The sequence below is a fragment of the Felis catus genome, chromosome B4 (assembly GCF_018350175.1).
Source record: "Felis catus isolate Fca126 chromosome B4, F.catus_Fca126_mat1.0, whole genome shotgun sequence".
NCBI lineage: Eukaryota > Metazoa > Chordata > Mammalia > Carnivora > Felidae > Felis > Felis catus.
Genome location: NC_058374.1, coordinates 26108707 through 26131586, shown reverse-complemented (window position 1 = coordinate 26131586; position 22880 = coordinate 26108707). Strand labels below are relative to the sequence as shown.

Genomic DNA, 22880 nt, shown 5'->3' with positions numbered 1-22880 from the left:
GGGAAAAACTGAGAGCTTTCCCCCTGAGATCAGGAACACGACAAGGATGTCCACTCTCAACACTGTTGTTTAACACAGTGTTGGAAGTCCTTACATCAGTAATCAGACAACAAAATGAAATAAAACGCATCAAAATTGGCAAAGAAGTCAAACTTTCACTTTTTTCAGATGACATGATACTCTACATGGAAAACCCAAAAGACCCCACCAAAACTCTGCTAGAACTGATACATGAATTCAGCAAAGTCGAAAGGTACAAAATCAATGTAACAGAAATCGGTTGCATTTTATACAGCAATAATGAAGCAACAGAAAGAGAAATAAAGAAACTGATCCCACTTACAATTGCACCAAGAACCATAAAATACCTAGGAATAAACCTAACCAAAGATGTAAAAGATCTATATGCTGAAAACTATAGAAAGCTTATGAAGGACATTGAAAATACAAAGAAATGGAAAAACATTCCATGTTCATGGATTGGAAAAATAAATATTGTTAAAATGTCAATACTACTCAAAGCAACCTATACATTGAATGCAGTCCCAATCAAAATTGCATCAGCATTCTTCTCAAAGGTAGAACAAGCAATCCTAAAATTTGTATGGAACCACAGAAGACCCTGAATAGCCAAAGTAATATTGAAGAAGAAAATCAAAGAGGGAGCCATCAAAATCCCAGACTTTAGCCTCTACTACAAAACTGTAATCATCAAGACAATATGGTATTGGCACAAAAACACACACATAGACGAATGGAATAGAGAACCCTGAATTGTACCCACAAATATATGGCCAACTAATCTTTGACAAAGCAGGAAAGAGTATCCAGTGGAAAAAAAGACAGTCTCTTTAACAAATCATGCTGGGAGAACTGGACAGCAACATGCAGAAGAATGAAACTAGACCACTTTCTTACATCATACACAAAAATTAAACACAAAATAGATGAAAGACCTGAATGTGAGACAGGAAACCATCAAAACCCTAGAGGAGAAATCAGGAAAAAAACCTCTTTGACCTCAGCCGTAGCAATTTCTTACTCGACACGTCTCCAAAGGTAAGGGAATTAAAAGCAAAAATGAACTATTGGGACCTCATCAAGATAAAAAGCTTCTGCACTGCAAAGGAAACAATCAACAAAACTAAAAGGCAACCGATGGAATGGGAAAAGATATTTGCAAATGACGCATCAGATAAAGGGCTAGTATCCAAAATCTATAAAGAACTCACCAAACTCCACACCTGAAAAGCAAATAATGCAGTGAAGAAATGGGCATAAGAAATGAATAGACACTTTTCCAAAGAAGACATCCAGATGGCCAACAGACACATGAAACAATGCTCAATGTCACTTATCATCAGGGAAATACAAATCAAAGTCACAGTGAGATACCACCTCACACCGGTCAGAGTGGCTAAAATGAACAAATCAGATTATAGATGCTGGCAAGGATGTGGAGAAATGAGAACCCTCTTGCACTGTTGGTGGGAATGCAAGCTAATGCAGCCACTCTGGAAAATAGTGTGGTGGTTCCTCAAAAAAGTAAAAGTAGAACTACTCAATGACCCAGCAATAGCACTGCTAGGAATTTACCCAAGGGATACAGAAGTGCTGATGCATAGGGGCACTTGTACTCCAATGTTTATAGCAGCACTTTCAACAATAGCCAAATTATGGAAAGAGCCTAAATGTCCATCAACTGATGAATGAATAAAGAAGATGTGGTTTATAAATACAATGGAATACTACTTGGCAATGAGAAAGAATGAAATCTTGCCATTTGCAGCAATGTGGATAGAACTGGAGAATATTATGCTAAGTGAAATAAGTCAGTCAGAGAAAGACAGATACCATATGTTTTCACTCATATGTGGATCTTGAGAAACTTAACAGAAGACCATGGGGGAAGGGAAGGGGGAAAAAAGTGACAAACAGACAGGGAGGGAGGCAAACCATAAAATACTCTTACAGAGAACAAACTGAGAGTTGATGGGGAGGGGTGGGGGAGAGCAGAAAGTGGATGATGGGCATTGAGGAGGGCACTTGTTGGGATGAGCACTGGGTGTAGTATGGAAACCAATTTGACAATAAATTTCATATTTAAAAAAACACTGCAGAGCAGTGTATATCCTCTTGTGAATATACACACAAAAATCTTTAACAAAACATTATCACATAGAATTCAGCAACATATAAAAATGTATGTACACATAACCAATGGTATTTATTTCAAGGATACAAAGTTGGTGCACTCTTCACAAATCAATCTACTTACCACCACATTAACAGACTAAAGGAGAAAAATCACATGATCATATCAACTAATGTAGAAAGAGAATTTGATAAAATTCCACACCCATTCATGATAAAATCTCTCAAAAAAAATAAGGAGAGGGGAACATTCTCCATTTGATAAAGAATGTTACAAAAACTACATTTAACATCACAGGTAACGATAAAAAACTGAATGTTTTTCCTCTAAGATCTGGAACAAGGCAAGGATTTCTGCTCTGATGACTCTTATTCAACACCGTGCTGGCAGTTCTATTCAGTGTAATAAGGCAAGAAAAGGAAATAAAAGACATACAAATATAAAAGGAAGAAATAAAGCTGTCTCTATTTGCAGATGACATGACTATCTGCATAGTATAGCCCAAGGATTCTACAAAAGAACTAGAACAACTAAGGAAGTTCATCAATGTCACAGGTTACAAGAGAAAGATGAAGTATTATGATCATTTCTATATACTAGCAATGAACGTGTAAATACAAAAACTAAAACTCCAATGCCATTTATAATCACTTAATATATTAGATACTTAGGCATAAATCTATCAAAACACGTACAGTACTGGTATGTCAAAAACTACAAAATACTGATGAAAGAAATAATAATCTAAAAATGGAGAAACATATTAGGTTCATGGATTGCAAGACTCAACATAATAAAGATGCCAGTTATCATCAAATTGATATGCAGGTTTAATGCAAGTCTTTACAAAATTCCAGCAAGACTTTTTGTAACTATAGACAAAATTATTGCAAAATTTATAAAGAAAGTCAAGGGATTTAAATTTAACTTTTTTTTTTTTTTGGAAAAAGAAGAATAAAGTCTGAAGAATTACTCTACCTGGTTTAAAACTTATTTTAGAGCTATGGTAAATCAAGGCTGTGTGGTAGAGATGGGAAGACAGATATACAGAATAATAATACAAAATAAAGAATTCAGAAATAGACTAAAAAATATGCTTGACTGTAGAGAAAATTGAAAAAGAAATTCAATTGAGGAAAGATAGCCTTTTCAACAAATGGTGCTGGAACAATTGGGCATTATGGACAAAAAAAGAGAAAAAAAGACTTTCATCTGGGTCTTATACCTTATATAGAAACTAGTTCAAAATGTATCAGTCTTTGATGTACACTATGAAACTACACATACTTTTAGGGGAAAAAAATAGGACAATCTCCAGGATCTCTGATGAGTTCTTAGATTTGACACCAAAACCATGACTCCTAAATGAAAACTGGATAAAGTGGCCTTAATTAAAATTAGAAAAGTTTGCTTTATATAGTTACAAGAGTGGGAGAAGATATCTACAAACCACATATCTGACAAATGACTAGTGTCTTGAATATATAAAAAATTCTTGAAATTTATCAGTTAAAAAATACAACCAAATGCATCATCTATGGAATAAATAATTCATAAATTTATTCTATGAAACAAATAATTCATGGGCTTTATTGAAAACTTCTGCTCTGCAAAAGACACTGTCAAAAAATGAGAAGACAACCCACAGACTGGAAGAAAATGTTTTAAAAGATATATCTGGTGGTGAACAGACACATGAAAAAATGCTCAACATCACTCATCATCAGGGAAATACAAATCAAAACCACAATGAGATACCACCTCACACCTGTCAGAATGGCTAACATTAACAACTCAGGCAACAACAGATGTTGGCGAGGATGTGAAGAAAAAGGATCTCTTTTGTACTGCTGGTGGGAATGCAAACTGGTACAGCTGCTCTGGAAAACAGTATGGAGGTTCCTCAAAAAATAAAAAATAGAACTACCCTATGACCCAGCAATTGCACTACTAGGTATTTACCTAAGGGATACAGCTGTGTCGTTTCAAAGGGGCACATGCCCCCAAATGTTTATAGCAGTGCTATCAACAATAACCAAAGTATGTGGCACAAAAACAGACACATAGACCAATGGAATAGAATAGAGACCCCAGAACTAGACCCACAAACGTATGGCCAACTCATCTTTGACAAAGCAGGAAAGAACATCCAATGGAAAAAAGACAGCCTCTTTAACAAATGGTGCTGGGAGAACTGGACAGCAACATGCAGAAGGTTGAAACTAGACCACTTTCTCACACCATTCACAAAAATAAACTCAAAATGGATAAAGGACCTAAATGTGAGACAGGAAACCATCAAAACCTTAGAGGAGAAAGCCGGAAAAGACATCTCTGACCTCAGCCGTAGCAATCTCTTACTCGATACATCCCCAAAGGCAAGGGAATTAAAAGCAAAAGTGAATTACTGGGACCTTATGAAGATAAAAAGCTTCTGCACAGCAAAGGAAACAACCAACAAAACTAAAAGGCAACCAACGGAATGGGAAAAGATATTCGCAAATGACATATCGGACAAAGGGCTAGTATCCAAAATCTATAAAGAGCTCACCAAACTCCACACCCGAAAAACAAATAACCCAGTGAAGAAATGGGCAGAAAACATGAATAGACGCTTCTCTAAAGAAGACATCCGGATGGCCAACAGGCACATGAAAAGATGCTCAACGTCGCTCCTTATCAGGGAAATACAAATCAAAACCACACTCAGGTATCACCTCACGCCAGTCAGAGTGGCCAAAATGAACAAATCAGGAGACTATAGATGCTGGAGAGGATGTGGAGAAACGGGAACCCTCTTGCACTGTTGGTGGGAATGCAAATTGGTGCAGCCGCTCTGGAAAGCAGTGTGGAGGTTCCTCAGAAAATTAAAAATAGACCTACCCTATGACCCAGCAATAGCACTGCTAGGAATTTATCCAAGGGATACAGGAGTACTGATGCATAGGGCCACTTGTACCCCAATGTTCATAGCAGCACTCTCAACAATAGCCAAATTATGGAAAGAGCCTAAATGTCCATCAACTGATGAATGGATAAAGAAATTGCGGTTTATATACATAATGGAATATTACGTGGCAATGAGAAAAAATGAAATATGGCCTTTTGTAGCAACGTGGATGGAACTGGAGAGTGTGATGCTAAGTGAAATAAGCCATACAGAGAAAGACAGATACCATATGGTTTCACTCTTATGTGGATCCTGAGAAACTTAACAGGAACCCATGGGGGAGGGGAAGGAAAAAAAAAAACAGGTTAGAGTGGGAGAGAGCCAAAGCATAAGAGACTGTTAAAAACTGAGAACTGAGGGTTGATGGGGGGTGGGAGGGAGGAGAGGGTGGGTGATGGGTTTTGAGGAGCGCACCTTTTGGGATGAGCACTGGGTGTTGTATGGAAACCAATTTGTCAATAAATTTCATATAAAATAAATAAATAAATAAATAAATAAATAAATAAATAAACAAACAAACATCAAAAAAAAAAAAAAAACAATAACCAAAGTATGGAAAGAGCCCAAATGTTCATTGATGGATGAATGAAGAAGATGTGGTACGTATGTATGTGTGTATACACACACACACACACACACACAATAGAGTATTACACAACAATCAAAAAGAATGAAATCTTGCCATTTGCAACTACCTGGATAGAACTGGAGGGTATTATGCTAAGCAAAATTAGTCAGAGAAAGACAAATATTATATGAATTCAATCATATGAGGAATTTAAGATACTAAACAGATGAAAATAAGGGAAGGGAAGCAAAAAGAATATAAAAACAGGGAGGGGGACAAAAACACAAGAAACTTTTAAATATAGAGAACAGAGGGTTACTGGAGGGGTTGTGGGAGGGGGATGGGCTAAATGGGTAAGGAGCATTAAGGAATCTACTCCTGAAATCACTGTTGAAATCATCTACTCCTGAATTGCTATATGCTAACTTGGATGTAAATTAAACAATAAATAAAATTTTAAAAAAAGATGTATCTGGAAATGGACTTCAAAATAGGTAAGAAACCCTTAGAACTTAAAAATAATGAACCTGATTCAAAAATGGGCAAAAGACCTGAACAGACACCTCATCAAAGAAGATATAAAGATGACAAATAAGCATATGAAAAGGGTATGATTAATTTTTCTAGGCTTGGTGTATATTGCTCTTTTATTCAAGAAATCGGCAGTTATAAAACAAATCTACCTGTCAAAGGCTCTTGGTCATTTTGAAAAATAAATAACGTTAAGATTTGGAAAAAAATGGGCGCCTAGGTGGCTCAGTTGGTTAAGTGTCTAATTTTTGCTCAGGTCATGATCTCACAATTCATGAGGTTGAGCCCTGCATACGGCTCTGTGTTGACAGCTCAGAGGCTGGAGCCTGCTTCAGATTCATGTCAATAGGGAATTGCAAATTAAAATAACAATGAGATACCACTAAATATCTCTTAGAATAACTAAAATTCAAAACAGTGACACTGCCAGATGTTGGCAAGTATACGGAGTAACAAGAATATTCATTCATTCACTGCTGATGGGAATGCAAAATGACATAGGCACTTTGAAAGACAGCTGGGCAGCCTCTCACAAAACTAAACTCCTACCATATGATCCAGCAAACATATTCCTTGTTATTTACTCAAATGAGTTGAAAACTCATGTTCACACAGAAACCTACACACAGGTATTTATAGCAGCTTTATTCATAATTGCCAAGACTTGTAAGCAATCAAGATATCCTTCAGTAGGCAAATGGATGAACAAACTGTGGTACACCCAGACAATGGACTGTTACTCAATGCTAAAAAGAAATTAGCTATCATGCCATGAAAAGACATGGAGGAAACTTAATGCATGGTATTAAATGAAAGAAGCCGATCTGTAAAGGCTACATACTGCCTGATCCCAACTATATGACAAAACTATGGAGACACTAAAAAATAATCCATGCTAAACAGGGAAAGGAGGTTGAATAGCAGGAGCACAGAGTACTTTTAGGGCAGTGAAATGACTTTCTATAATACTGTAATGTGGATAGATGTCATTATACATACACTTGTTGAAAGCCATAGAATATAGGCTCATTCTTTGTAACAAATGTACCACTCTTTTGAGAGATATTGATACTAGGGAAGGCTGTGCATGTATAGTGGCAGGGAGTATATAGGAACTCTCTGTAGTTTCTGTTTCATTTTGCTTTGAACCTAAAATTTCTCTAAAAAATAACATCTATTAAAAATTAAAATTAAAAAATTTAAACCCCAAACAATTCAGATATTAAATTTGCAATTGATATATGAAGTAATATTTCACGAAAAGAGGACATACAAAAGACAAATAAGCAAATGAAAAAAAATCTACATCATTAGCCATTATGGAAATACAGATGAAAACCACAGTGAGATATCCCTACATACCTATCGGAATGACTAAAATATAGTGACAATACCAAACACTGGTGAGGATACAGAGAAAATGAATTACCCATATATTGCCGATGAGAATGTAAAATGGTACAATCACTCTAGAAGACAGTTTGGCAGCCAGAGTAAACATGCAACTACCATACAAACAAGCAATTGTATTCCTAGACATTTATCTATGAGAAATGAAGACTATAGTTTTGAATGTGTTTCATTGACAAAAATTGTGTAAAGGATACCTAAAATTTCCCTACATTTCTTATAACTGCATGTGAATCTACAGTTACATCAAAAATTTTGAAACTGCATAAAGCAATAAAACTGTTGATAACTTTGTAATTTGTATGACAACAACAGCACAAAGGAGGAAAGAAACAAGTATATTAGCTGGTATCAATCTGAACTAGATTGGTATACATTGAAATGTTAATTGTAATCCCTTTGGAAAACCAAAACACAAGGAAATTAAAATGGTATACTAGCAAATATTTATTTACAATGAAAGAGAGCACTACTGGAGAAATGGAGAAATAGAAGAGACCTAAGACATATGAAAGAAAAATAGCAAAATGGCAAATATAAATCCTACCTTAGCCAACATGCTAAATCTTCCTGCTATGGAGATTGGTTTAGTGACGGATATAAGGTTGAACAAATATGGAAGCTAACATATTCATTGTTTGAGGAGTTCACTCTCCCACTGGACAAGAAAAAGGATGACTTAGTTGATGCTGGCCTTCAACTGGTGAACACAGTGGAGCCAAGGGATATGGCTTGCTGATGTAAGGAAATGGGTAACAGGAGAAAATAAACTGATTCTTGCTTGACATTGTTGAGCTGCCAAGCGTCCCAGTATTAGAACATACATTGCCTCTGAGTGGATAAACTAGACAAATTCAGCCTGCAGGAGCATGGCTTTGCTATTAGTCCTTCATGTAAATAAAATGGCACCTCTTTCTCCAAACAGATCCAGTTCCATGCCTGAACATATTGGTTGGTAAGCTGAATTCAGGCCCCACCTGCCCCCCCACCCCTTGCCCAGGCTCCTTGGAGCAGTGAACAATCTACACAACCATATACTGGATCTCTGAGCCTTGTCTGAAATATGCTCATTTTGGGGGGTTTTGTTTTGTTTTGTTTTTAAATATAGTTGACATACACTGTTAAATTAGTTTCATCCTGGAGTTTTTACATGAACCAATACATCTTCCTTGTTGATTAACCCACTTTGAGTAAGTCTCTCCTATTACTTGCACCCAGAAGTAGCATAACTCATACAGCATTTCTTATAAAATGAGATGTTACAAAGAATAGATGCTAAAATTTGGAATCATCTGAGCTGAGAAGGTAAGCTGGAAGTTGGCAACCTCTGTATGTTGCAACTGGTTAAAATATTTCCTATTGTATTTTGGGACTCTGAGCACATGTCTACCAAGGCTAAAGCATTAAGACATCTGGTTAAAAAAATCAATTAGGATTTTGGAGATTTTGAGTATATAATACAGCCTTGAGTTAGGTCTTATGTGAGTGACATAAGCTTAGGCTACAGGTGGCCTTTCTGAAAGTAGAGAGGAAATACAAAATAATAGTCGCTGTCTTACCCAATCTCTGCTTAACTGATTGTTTCGTCAATTAATATATTCCATTCTTCTGTAAAACATCCTGACTGAAGCCTGTAGTCCACAGAATGTTCATGGCCTTGGGTGCCACCCTTAACCTACCAGGCATACCCGTTCCCATCAATGGAGTTTTATGGCTACCCAGTTTGTCTCTTTTCCTAAACTTATTTATGGCAGTTACACTTATTGTAATTATGTACTTGAATTAAGTATTACAGAATTACAGAAACCAATGAACTGTAAGTATGACAATAGTTTTTTTTCTATGAAAACTAATTAAATGCTTTAGAATGACTTGATAAAAATCAATTGCTTAAAAATTGCTCTCAAAATATAAAAATTGAGGGAAATTGTAAAATTTAAAAGGATTTTTGTCTCATATATTTTACAAGATTCTTGTGGAATTCTCACTCTACTTAAAAAAAGGAAGTGTAGGGGCGCCTGGGTGGCTCAGTAGGTTAGGCGTCTGACTTCAGCTCAGGTCACGATCTCCTGGTCCACGAGTTCGAGCCCCGCGTCGGGCTCTGGGCTGATGGCTCAGAGCCTGGAACCTGCTTCCGATTCTGTGTCTTCCTCTCTCTCTGCCCCTCCCCCATTCATGCTCTGTCTCTCTCTGTCTCAAAAATAAATAAACGTTAAAAAAAAAAAAAGGAAGTGTAAATCTAGATGCCTCAATGCATTATGAACTAAGGTTTATGTGAGAAAAACCCATACTCGAAGAAAAGACCTTGGCTTCATACCAAAATATTAGTGAATGGATGAGTGAAAATAAAGTGTTTATAAGAATTATTATCCTTTTATGTTTCCTTTTGTATTCAAATTGACCAAAACAAGTAGTCCTACCTTGATGGTTAAGAGGTTTCTTCTGTCTGGCTTTGCTAAGGATACTATTCTATGGAATGGATTATTCATAGTGTCTGGAGGCCTGATAATCTGAAGGCTTTTTTTTTTTTTTTTTTTTTTTTTTTTTTTTTTTTTTTTTACTACAAAAGCAAATAAGCTTAGGCCTGAACACCCTCACCCTCTGTATCCAAATACTTCAGGTCATGTATCAGATGAATGGGGGGAAAAACACACAACATATTTAAGGAAACTGTATTTCCAAAGAAGTACAAGTCTAATAAATGATGATCTTAAGATCTAGCATTGAGGGAAGAGACCTCTCTTTCCTTGTGGGCATGCCGCTGCTGGTCACACTGCCACCATGAGGCCAACAATGAGGAAGGCAAGGTACTGGGGGACATCACTGGGCTGTAGATCAAGACTTGCCTGAAGTCTATACCCTGACTCTTCTTTTTAAATATATAAGCCAGCAGATGTCCTTTACAGTTTGGATTTGGTTTTGCTTGTTTCAAAACAAATACAAAGAACAGCCTTTTGGCCTGGGAAATGGGGGGAGGCAGTGTCCAAAAGTGGATTAAAAAGCTCAACCAGATAAAGTACATTTCTTCTTTAGAGGAATTTTGAGAAAGGCACGATGTTTTTTTGTTTTGTTTCTTAGGGTTTTTTTTTTTCCCCAGTTAGTGACATTTCCAGAGATGTTTTAATGCCCCATTGATCTCTTAGTGCTCCTTAAAGGTTGGTGCCATGGACAACTGCCCAGCTGGACTTCCACTTAAACCTGTCTCTGGTGTTGTTATAAAGTGTGTTCTACCCAAAGGCCAGTGGATGAATTACAGCAGGACACCCAGACTACAAGTCAAATGGGCCCTTTAAAAAATGTGCATGGCCAAACTGAAATATTACTTTAAGTAATGCAGCAGAGCAACAGTGTCAAGACACAAGGAGCAGTCAGGGGTGAACCTACTTGCTTTGAGGAAAGTCACGGTGCAGCAGGAGTGTCCTGTGATCGCAATGGCGTAATGCAGGTCCCTTCCAGTGGTAAGTTCTCACCTGAATATAAAGAAGGGTGTTCATCTGCTAATGTACACAGTGTTTCTGCTGGTCCCAAGCCCAACTGCCCTGGGATCCATTCCCCATTCCTCCTTTGCTCTGCAGAAAGGAGGAACCCTGCAGGCTACTCCCCAAGCTGGGAACAGGCAGTGTGGACATTAGTAGGAGATGGGGGGGGAGGAAAGAGGGAGAAGCCACAGTATTTCTCTTGTCCCCATCTGTCCCTGGCAACATCTGATGCAACAGATGAGTCACTTCCACCTCCCTTCTGATGACCTTTGCCCTTTGCCTCCTCATTCTGGTCCAGGGGTAATGGTGGCCACTTACTAGTATTAATCTCTGGATTGTCTCCGAGTCTGTGGTTGGGTGTTTCAGCTCTGCCTTCCCCTGGGTAGCCATTTTCCTGTATCAGACTCTCTGTTTTAAATACTCAAGTAATTTCTCTTCCCTCAGAAAATTGAGATATATAGTACATAACTCAAAGCCTTAGGACAAAGCTTCAGAAAGATGGGTCCAAAATATACTGTCTTATTGCTGCTCTTCCATTGCTGAAGGATTTCAGTCTATTTGTTTCACACTAGTAAGTGCTCATGTTATTTCTTCCCCTTCCATTCTCAACGTTTCTTCTACTTATGACTTAAAATTACACTTGAACTTATAAATGGACTTTCTTGTTTTCTAGTTATTACATCTTGGCATAATACTTTCCAAACACCATTTTATTATGTTCCACACTTAAAAAGCCACCTGGATATTCTCCCTTTCTAGTCTTTTTGTTAAACTATCTTTAAGCCCCCTTGCGTGTTTTTGTAATGTGTAACGCAGGCTCTGTTACGATAGAAAAGTTTCAAAAGACTTGTGCAGCTGGGAACTTTTTGATGATTTCATTTTATAAGTCCTTTGGAATGAACGTGGGCATTAAGAGGCACAATGAATACAATATCAATTTAACAAGATTTGAGTGGCCTTATTTTTACAGAGAAGTTAACATTTCTAGACATTGCGATTCCACCAGTGGCTTTCTCCATAATGTTTTAAAAATGGAATTTAGCAGACATATAAAATGGAAAAAATAGAAGAGCTGTCATAAATCTTTTTTACTAAAGTGTTTTGCGATTGCTTCAGAAAGAAACAAGATGAGAAAGTCCAGGTGCTATTTGTTAAAGTATAGGGTTGATGTTTCAGCATCTCACAGGGATATAATGAAAGAAACTGAAGAACACAGGTCACATGTTTGATGGTAACTCACCAGAAAAATCAGGTCCATCTGGCTTCTCCACAAGACACAGGAATCTATGAAGCCAAAGCAATGAAAAGTGCACAGCATGGCAGAATTCACCAGACCCTCTCTCTGTGGCAGGTCCCAGTCTGCCCCCACCCTGACCATGGTATTGCCCCATGTGGGTCATAACAGGGGACCAGAAGGCAGGCTGTGGAGGTGGATCTGCTTACTTTTATGACAACTACGAGGGTGATCACATCAGCCACTTGTACCACTAACACCATCCCCTGAAAGGAGATCACTGGGCCACCTCACTTGGGCTGGGAAAGTTAGGAAGATCTCTCAAGCACTGTTTCTCTCTCTGCATTCTGCAAGCCGATAAACACCAAGAGACTTTATTGTTGACCTGTGCCTTTGGACCAACTCTACTTCTCCACAGACATTTTTTTCTTTTTTGGGTCTTGGGTTCAGTAGACAGCTTGCACTTCACCCTCTGAAAACTACTTAAAGATTGCTTAATAGCTTGACTTTTTAAAAGTCAATATATTTTTAAAGCTTTTATATATCAGTCTAGATCTCTCTCACTCTTTTTAAAAGATGTGTAAGGGTCCCTCACATGGATACACTGTATTTGTTTAAACCAGTGCCATACTGCAAAAGGAAGACTACAACACTTTCTCCCCAAGGGGTTGTTTTCCCAAAATGTAGTTTTATTTATTGAATTTCATGCCTTATTGAACTTTCTACGTACTAAGTACAGAGCTAAGTTAATTAAATACTTTTGCAAAGGGAAATAGAGAATTGACTACTTTGCTCGCATACTGCCAAGTAATATATGAATCATGTAAAATATGTGAATCGTAAATAGTACTAGAAGTTGCCTCTAATAAATATTTAGAATAGATGATGATATTTTTACAAAGAAAACTATACGATATAAATACCTATGTGTTCCACACACAAAACATAATGTGAATTATACATCTGTTATAAAATTTAGGGTCACTTATAGAAGCTAACTTTCCAGTTTTACTAAGAATAGGATGTATTTTCAAGACTCCTCTGGGAAGCTAGAGATTTCACCTAGCAGTAGACTACAAGTTAGGGCCCTCTTGCACTCTTCTTTCTATGCTAGTATATCTCTGCTCATCTAGGGTCCTGGGAGAAGAGAAGATGGAGTTCCCTCTAACTCCGGTATGCTGGTATAATTCCAGGGCCCCTAGCTCCTATTTCTGATTTAACCTGACTCCTACACAAATACTCCTGAATTCTTCTTTTGTTTGCTGTGTTGGCTTCCACTTTGATCTTGCTCCCTTCTGGCCCTGGCTGACGCCCTGCATCCCAAATTCAGATAATTCCAGAGTCTGACCGATAATTTAGCTATGTAACTTTGACTGGGCTCAGGTTCCAAATAACCTGATTACAGCAATTTAGTAGGAAGAACTAGCATTGCGTATAACATACCAGCTAAATATGGTTTTACTTTACTGAAGAAGTCCCAGGTTCATAGTCCTTATCAGTCAGTACCTTAAGAAAACCAATTATGTGTAGTCATTTAATTCTTCCAGGCTATTTGCATAAAGATTTGTGAATGACAATTCAGTATTATCTCCCCCCCCCCGTCTTATTTAATTCATTTGGAATGATCAAATGGATATGCGTTTCAAAATATATAAACTTTTGTTACCTTAAATTATATGTTGTGGAAATAATGAGAAAGAATACTCAATATTATTTAAATGGCAAAGAATGCTTAAAATGATTTAATCAGACATCAGTGGAGTACAACACTGCTAAACCTTTGTTGTCATCCTTTTAACTTTTCAAGATCAATCCTGAATCAGATGAATTCCTATGTTTGTTTACATGTTTATCAGGAAGTTCTTTGGGACCATTCTGAGAAATATAATTTCTAAATCGTGCTGACTCTAATCTCTGAGACCTAACCAATTTTATTTCTCAAAGTAAAGACTTGATTTTTAAGACAATTAGCATGCCTCTCCTCTAAATGCTTATCTAACTTGAGTCTGTGAAGTCCTGAATGTTCCTGGTTTAAAAGCAATATGCACTAAATTGCAATATAAATGCTAGAAATCAAAGCAGTTTAAAAAAATCTTTGATGTTAAATCATTTTATATGATATATATTCTACCACTCAGGAAAGCATTCCTATGGGATAATTAAATTTTTTTTATAATTTTTCAGTTTATTTCAACTTATGCAGCCAACCAATTCCTCTCACCTTATAAAGACCTATAAAAAAAACCCACCAATAGTCAATGTTTAATAATGATCACAAAATGGCTTTCTCAATAACTTTAAAAAAAATCATAGCCCAAAAGAATTGATTGAGGAAGCCAAGCATGAATTTTACAAGAAACAGAGATTACAGTGGTCATTTGAAATAATAGACATTTTCTGAAATAGTAAAATATAGGTTAGCAAAACTTCAAATTCCAATGATGCTAAAATCTCCCTCCAACTGTAATTGTTAAATGTAAATATAACTGCTCCAGATAAATGATGGAGACAGAATTATCTGGTGAAAATTGATTACATGTTAAATACTTGAAATTCAAAAAATTAAAGTCTCTCAAAATAAGTATTTCTCTAGTAAAGCATTAGAAATCTGACTAGAAATAGTTCCCTAATTATGACTATTGATACATGAATCCTTAACACTTTTTAAAAACAGATTGAGGAAGCAATTATATTTAATTCTCTCAACAAGAAAATATGCAATTTCTACTCACTGGTGGGCTCTTTTGCTTCGATTTGAATACCCACAAATTGCAAGTTAAGCACTCAACTCAAGTAATGACTAGAAACAGGAAATGAAAAAATATAAATTCCAAAAGTAGTCACAAAGAGCACTATCATACTCATGGTATAAAAACTTGAGAATAGCAAAGAGCTGACAGATCACAATATTCACTGTTTACAACAATTATATAGTGTCTATTTTTGCCCCAAAAACAATATCTATTATGAAAAACATTTTGGTTCTAATTTATACTGGCTCCTGTTTATATTTTAAAAGTTATTCCTGGATTGAATGTTTAAACAAAAGACAGTAAAATTCATAACGTTCAAAAAATATCTACAGATTAATAGGAAAATGACCTAGAAAAAAATTATGAAAATGGGTAAATTAGACAAACAGCAATCACAAAGAGAAAAGCAAATGGTCAACAGAAGTAAGCAAACATGTTCAACCTCATTAATAGTAAGATTCAGCAGATTAAATAATATTCTCATCAGCTGAGCAAAATAAAGATTGATAATATCCAGTGTTGCCAAGGACATGGGTATAATATATTGGTAGGCTGTAAACTGATAGAATCTTTTCAGAAAGCCATGTGTAGTATGTATAAAAAATGTTTTAAGTGTACATTCTCTTTGCCCTAGCAGTCCCACTTTCTAGTCAATATGCGTGTGTCTGTGTGTGTATGTATACACATATATACTCCCTCCCACAAGCAATGTATATATGCACCTCCTCTCACAAGCAGACAAAGCAAAGCAACAACTGCATGTCATGCAATTCACTCTGAAAACAACCCGAAGACTGACAGAACAGATCTTCCACAGCTAAAGATATAAAGTGAAGGTCATGTTAAGAGAGTAGGAGGGGCTGAGATGCGGTTGGGAACCAAACCCCAGTGAGGCCACCCATAAGCAAGAGAGGGATCAAGCCCCACTGGGCAGCCCCAGCCCTGGGGACCTACCCCATATCTGGCTTTAAACATCAGCAGGGATTCACTCTGGAAGATGCAGGACTATAGGAAAGTGAGTCACTACTCTTAAAGGGCCAGCATGTTCTATTACTTGGTCTCAGACCCAGCATAGAAGCAGCATTTTGAAAAGCACCTGGGTTATACATAAAGGAAATTTATGGAATAATTTTAGGACATGTGCCAGAGGCATGGGGATCTGCAGTTTTCTCTGGGAACAGAAGAGAGAGCAGATGCCATTTTTCTTGTGCTCCTTCAGACTAGCTGGCAGGAAGCTTTTGTGAGCCAGCTTTGATACTCTCTATCTACCTTGCTAGCACCACTTGCCCTGCTCCGCTGTTCTCCTATGGATCTGCCAAGTCCTGCCCACCAGTGTGCCTGCAGTAGTCACGGCTGATCAGAGCTGATGGTGAGGTTGAGGGCCAGACCTGCCCACTAGCACACCTGCAACAGTTGCGGTTCCACCACAGCATGAGGGCACGTGCAGCCCACAGAGAGAACGCCTGTGGAGCACCTTGTTCTGGTGACCAGTGAGATTGCTCTACTGGGCACCACAGGATATCTTCTACATAAGGCCATTATTTTCGAGATGAGGAGACATAGCTGACCTACCTAGTACACAGAAATAAACACAGAGTCAGACAAAATGAGGAGACAAAGGAATATGTTCGAAATGAAAGACCAAGAAAAAAATACTCAGAGAAAGAGCTAAACAAAATGTACATAAGTAATCTACCTGACAAAGAGTTCAAAGTAATGGTCATAAAGATACCAGATTGACAGAAGAGTGGATGAACTCAGTGAGAACTTCAACAAAGAGATATAAAATACAAAAACAAACAAACAAAACCCCTCAAAACCGTCAGCTGAAGGATATAATGACTGAAATAAAAATAAACTACATGTAGAAGGACATTACATAATTATAAAAGGATCAATCCTACATGAGGATATAACAAATACACCCAAAATGGAATCACCTAAATAAATAAAGCAAATATTAACAGATATAACAGGAGAAATTGACAGTAATAAGATACAGTAGAGAGCTTAAAGCCCCACTTACATCAATGGATATATCATACAGACAGAAAACTCATGAAGAAAAAGTGGCTTTGAATGACACATTAGGTCAGAGGAACTTAACAGATATATGCAGAACATTCCAAATAAGAACAGTAGAATACACATTCTTCTCAAGGGCACATAGAATGCTCTCCAGAATAGATCACATGGTAGGCCTCAAAACAAGTCTCAATAAATTTAAGAAGGCTGAAATCATATCAAGCATCTTTTCCAACCACAATGGTATGAAACTAGAAATCAGTTACAAGAAAAAAATAGAAAGAACACAAACACATGGAAGCTAAACAACATGCCACCAATGAAAAAAAAAACAAAGAAAAAAACAGAGAGAGGAATGAATATGGAAACACAATGGTTCAATACCTTTGGGATACAGCGAAAGTTGTTCTAAGAGGGGAATTTATAGTAATACAGGCCTATCTCAGGAAAAATCACAAATAAACAAACCTTGCATGTAAAGGAACTAGAAGAAGAAAAACAAAGCCCAAATTAGTAGAAGAAAGGAAATAATAAAGATCAGAGTGTGAATACATAAAATAGAGACTAAAAGAAAAATATGAAAGAAAAGATCAACGAAGCTAAGAGCTGGTTCTTAGAAAAGATAAACAAAATTGATAAACTTTAAGCCCCCATCAAAAAAAAGAGATCAAATAAATAATCAAATAAAATAAGAAATAAAAGAGGAGAAGTTAAAACTGACACCATAGAAATACAAAGGATTACAAGAGACTACTATAAAAAAATTATATGCCAAATACTGGACAATCTAAAAGAAAAAAAAATTCCCAGAAACATGCAATCTTCCAAGTCTGAAGTAGGAAAAAATGGGAAACCTGACAGACTGATTACTAGTAATGAAATTGAACTGGTAATCAAAAAATCAGCTAACAAAAGTCCAAGACCAAATGGTTTCACAGGTGAATTCTACTATACATTTAAGCAGGAGTTAATTCCCATCTGTCTCAAACTACTCCAAAGAATTAAAGAGGAAAGAACGCTTCTGAATTCACTCTAAAGGCCACCATTACCCTGGTACCAAAACTAGATGAAGACATTACCACACACAAAAAATTACAGACCAACGTCCCTGATGAACACAAATAGAAAAATCCTCAACAAGATACTGGTTAACTAATTCAAAAATACGTTAAAAGGATCATTTACTACAATCAAGTGGGATTTATTCCAGGGATGTTAGGATGGTTCAGTATCCACAAATCAATCATCGTGATACACCGCATTAACAAAATGAAGAATAAAAGTTATATGATTATCTCAATAGAAACAGAAAAAGCATGTGACAAAATTCAACATCCACTCATCATAAAAACTCTCAACAAAGTAGGTAAAGAAGAAACACACCTCAGCATAATAAAGGCCATCTATGACAAACTCACAGCTAACATCATATTCCATGGTGAAAAACTGAGAGCTCTCCCCCTAAGATCAGGAACAAGACAAGGATGTCCACTTTCATAACTTTTACTCAGTATGGTACTGGAAGTCGTAGCCATGGCAATCGGACAAGAAAAGGAAAGAAAAGGCATCCAAATTTATAAGGAAGAAATAAAACTGTCACTATTTGCAGATGACATGATATTATATAGAGAAAACCCGAAAGACTCTAAAAAACTATTAGAATACCTGAATTCGGTAACGTTTCAGGATAAAAAGTAATAGTCAGAAATCTGTTGCTTTTCTATGTACTCATAATAAAATATCAGAAAGAGAAATTAGGAAAATAACCTCATTTGCAATTGCATCCAAAAAGAATAAAATACCTAAGAATAAATTTAAACAGGATATGAAAGGATGGACTCTGAAAATTATAAGACACTGATGAAAGAAATTAAAAATGATACAAATAAGTTAAAACATACATCATACTCATGGATTGAAAGACATAATACTGCTAAAATGCCCATACTACCCAAATCAATCTACAGATTCAATACAATCCCTATCATAATACCAGCAGCATTTTTCACAGAACTAGAACAAATAATCCTAAAATTTATATGCAACCACGAAGACCCTAAACTGCTAAAGCAATCTTAGGAAAGAGGAAAAAAGGTGGTTGTATAACAATCCCAGATTTGAAACTATATTACAAAGCTATAGTATTCAAGACATTGTAGTACTAGCACAAAAATATACATAGTTCATTGGAAGAGAATTAGCAGCCCAGAAATAAATCCATGCTTACATGATAAATTACCTTCTGATGAAGGAGGGAAAAATATACCATTGGGGAAGATAATTTCTTCAATAATTGGTGCTGGGAATACTGGAGAGCTACATGCAAAAAAAGAAAAAAGAAAAAAGAAAAGAAAAGAAAAGAAAAGAAAAGAAACTAAACCACTTTCTTACACCACACATAAAAATAAACTTAAAATGGACTACAGACCTAAATGAAAGACCTAAAACCATAAAACTCCTAAAAAAAAATTGCAGGCAGTAAACTCTTGGAAATTGGCCTTAGCAATATTTTATTGCTAAGCAAGGGGAACAAAAATAAACTATTGTGACTACATCAAAATAAAAAGGTTTTGTGCAGTGAAGGCAATCTACTGAATGGGAGAGGATATTTGCAAATAATATGTACAATAAGGGATTAACATCCAAAATATTTAAAGAACTCTTACAACTCAACAGAAAAAAATAATAATAATCTGATTAAAAAGTGGGCAGAGGACCAGAAAAGCCATTTTCAAAAAGACACACACATGGCCAAAATACACATGAAAAGATGCTCAACATCACTAATCATCAGGGAAATGCAAATCAAAACCACAATGAGATACCACCTTACACCTGCAAAAATCACTAGAACCAAAAACACAAGAAATAAAAATTGTTGGCAAGGATGTGGAGAAAAGTGAGCCCTTGTATACTGTTGGGGGTGGGGGGAATGTAAATTGGTGCAGTGGCTATGAAAAACAATATGAAGATTCCTCAAAAAATTAAAAATAGAAATACCATATGATCCAGTGTTTCCACTTCTGGGTATTTACCCAAAGACAATGAAAACCCTATTTTGAAAAGCTATAAGCATGTTCATTGCAGCACTACTTACAATAGTCAAAATATGGAAGCAACTGAAGTATCTGCTGATAAATGAATGGATAAAGAAGATATGGCATACACACACACACACACACACACACACACACACTGGAACATTACTAAGCCATTAAAAAAGAATGAAATCTTGCCATTTGTGACAATATGGATAGACCTAGAAGGTATTATGTTAAACAAAATAAGTTAGACAAAGATAAATACTATATGATTTCACTTAATGTGGGCTCTACAAAATAAAATAATCAAAACCAAAATAAAACAAAGTAAAAGACTCATAAATATAGAAAACTGTTGGTTGCCAGAGGGTAGGGACGTGGAGTGATATGCAAAATAGGTGGGAATAATTACTACAAGCTTCCAGTTATAAAAGAAGTAAGTGACAGGAATGAAAAGTACAGTATAGGGGATATAGTCAATAATATTGTAATAGCATTGTGTGGTGACAAATGATAACTACACTTACCTATCATGGTATTTTGTAATGTATATATTGTTGAATTGATATGCTGTACATTTAAACTAATATAATATTGCATGTACTATACTTTGACTAAAAACAAAAATAAATTACAAACATATCCTTATTATTGAATGCTAGGCAGCATTAAAAATAATCAGTATATGAATTTACCTGGGATAATAGACATTTAATGATATATTTTTATTTATTTATTTATTTTAAATGTTGACTTATTTTGAGAAAGACAGAGAGAGAAAGACAGAGAGAGTGAGCACATGTGCAAGGGAGGGACAGAAAGAAAGAGAGGGAGAGAGAGAATCCCAAGCAGGTTCCAGACTGTCAGTACAGAGCCTGATGCAGGGCTCCATCCCATGAACCACGAGATCATGACCTGAGCTGAAATCAAGAGCTGGATGCTCATCCAACTGAGCCACTCAGGTGCCCCACATATTTTTAAGTGAAAAATTACATACCAAATGTGTAAAATGACATTGGTAGTTTACAGTAGTACCAAAGGTATTTGGCAGAAGTAAATTCCAATCCTCTATGCAGGGTTGGAGAGAACTTTGCTCTCCCAGTTCTCCAAGAATTCCTTGAAAAATAAATTTCCAGGATAAGCAAGCAACTCACAGCCAAAAATCATTCAACATACAGAGAGAAACAACATACCATGAGTGAGAAGCAGCAAGAATAGAGAGAGATATCAGGGGGGAAAAAAAGACTTGGTATATATTGTTATAATCTGACACATATCATAAAATTATGTTCAGCATGTATACAGAAAAGTTTGAAAATCTGTACAGCTATCCGGAGTAAACAATGAAATTTAAGAACCAAATGGAGCACCTGGAACTGAAAATCATAACTGAAATGAAAAAAAAAAATCTCAGTGGATAGGCTTCACAGTAAATTAGATACAGCTGAAGAGAGTAGTGATAAAGACACTTAGGCATGAAGATATTATCCAATGTGTTACACAGAAATATGTGGGAAAAGTAGGTTAAGAACAATGGTGATAGAGTGGAAATGTGTCTAATTGGAGTTACAAAAAGGAAAAGAGAAAGGAGGCAGAGGTAATAGATAATATGTGAAAAGAACATGGCTTAGAATTTTCCAGAACTATTTAAAAGTATCTTCTGTCAGATTCAAGAACACAGTGTGAATATAAAGGATAAATATAAAGATATTTATATAAAGATAACCCACAACCAGACAGATTACAGTGAAACTGTAGAGCACAGAAGACAAAGAGAAGAATATTTAAAGGAGACATATTACCTTCAAAGGGGTAACAAACTGACAGCTGATTTCCCGATGGCAACAAAGGAAGCCAGAAGACTGTAGAATGATATATTCATTTTGAACAAAACTCACTTTGAACCTAGAGCTCTATTCTAAAAAAAAATATAGGGGCACCTGGGTGGCTTTGTCGGTTGAGCATCCGACTGTGGCTCAGGTCATGATCTCACAGCTCATGGGTTTGAGCCCCACATCAGGCTCTGTGCTAACAGCTCAGAGCCTGAAGCCTGCTTCATATTCTGGGTCTCCCTCTCTCTCTGCCCATCCCCTGCTCGCGTTCTCTCTCTCAAAATAAACAAACATTAAAATATAAATTTTATATATACATATATATACACATATCTGTACATATATTTGTGTATACATGTGTATATATATCTGTACAGATATGTGTATATATATGTATCTGTCTGGATACAAACAGAAATGATCAGAGAGGTTTACTAATAGCCACAATAGAGTAACAGGATTTGCATTTATGCTCCTGCCTATCACACTACAACCACCAGTATAATGAAGTGGCAGGTGTGAAGGATTAAGGGGGCACAAGAAATCTTTTGGAGGTGATGATATGTTCATTCTCTTGATTACAACGATTGTTCCCCATATGCTGAAACTGATCAAATTGTACACTTTTAATATGTACAGTTTATTGTATGTCAATCATACCTTAATACTTCTATTTTAAAAAGAAATGAAGAATAAAAAATTGGTAAACATGGATAAATATAAAAAATATAAAATGATGACTGTATAAAACAGCAATATTAATGTTTTAAGGAGTTAAAAAAATTAAACGTATGACTACAACAGCATATTATGCCAGAGAGGAATACAATTCCGATAGGGATGAGGGTAATGTTTAGGAGGCAGGTAAAGGTATTAACTTGAGACTTAGATAATTATGAAGT

At 36.2% G+C, this 22880-nt stretch overlaps 1 long non-coding RNA gene across 4 annotated transcripts in view; it reads right to left on the bottom strand.

Annotated features, from left to right (window-relative positions):
• Positions 1-22880, bottom strand: part of LOC109501369 — a 95035-nt gene that overhangs the window by 60385 nt on the left and 11770 nt on the right. For 2 of the 4 annotated variants that reach the window (XR_006600372.1, XR_006600373.1), the window contains exon 2: positions 10999-11084. The exons of the other annotated variants lie outside the window; for them this stretch is intronic. This is a non-coding gene — a long non-coding RNA (uncharacterized LOC109501369). The remainder of the gene's footprint in view (positions 1-10998; positions 11085-22880) is intronic. 4 annotated transcript variants of the gene reach the window in all.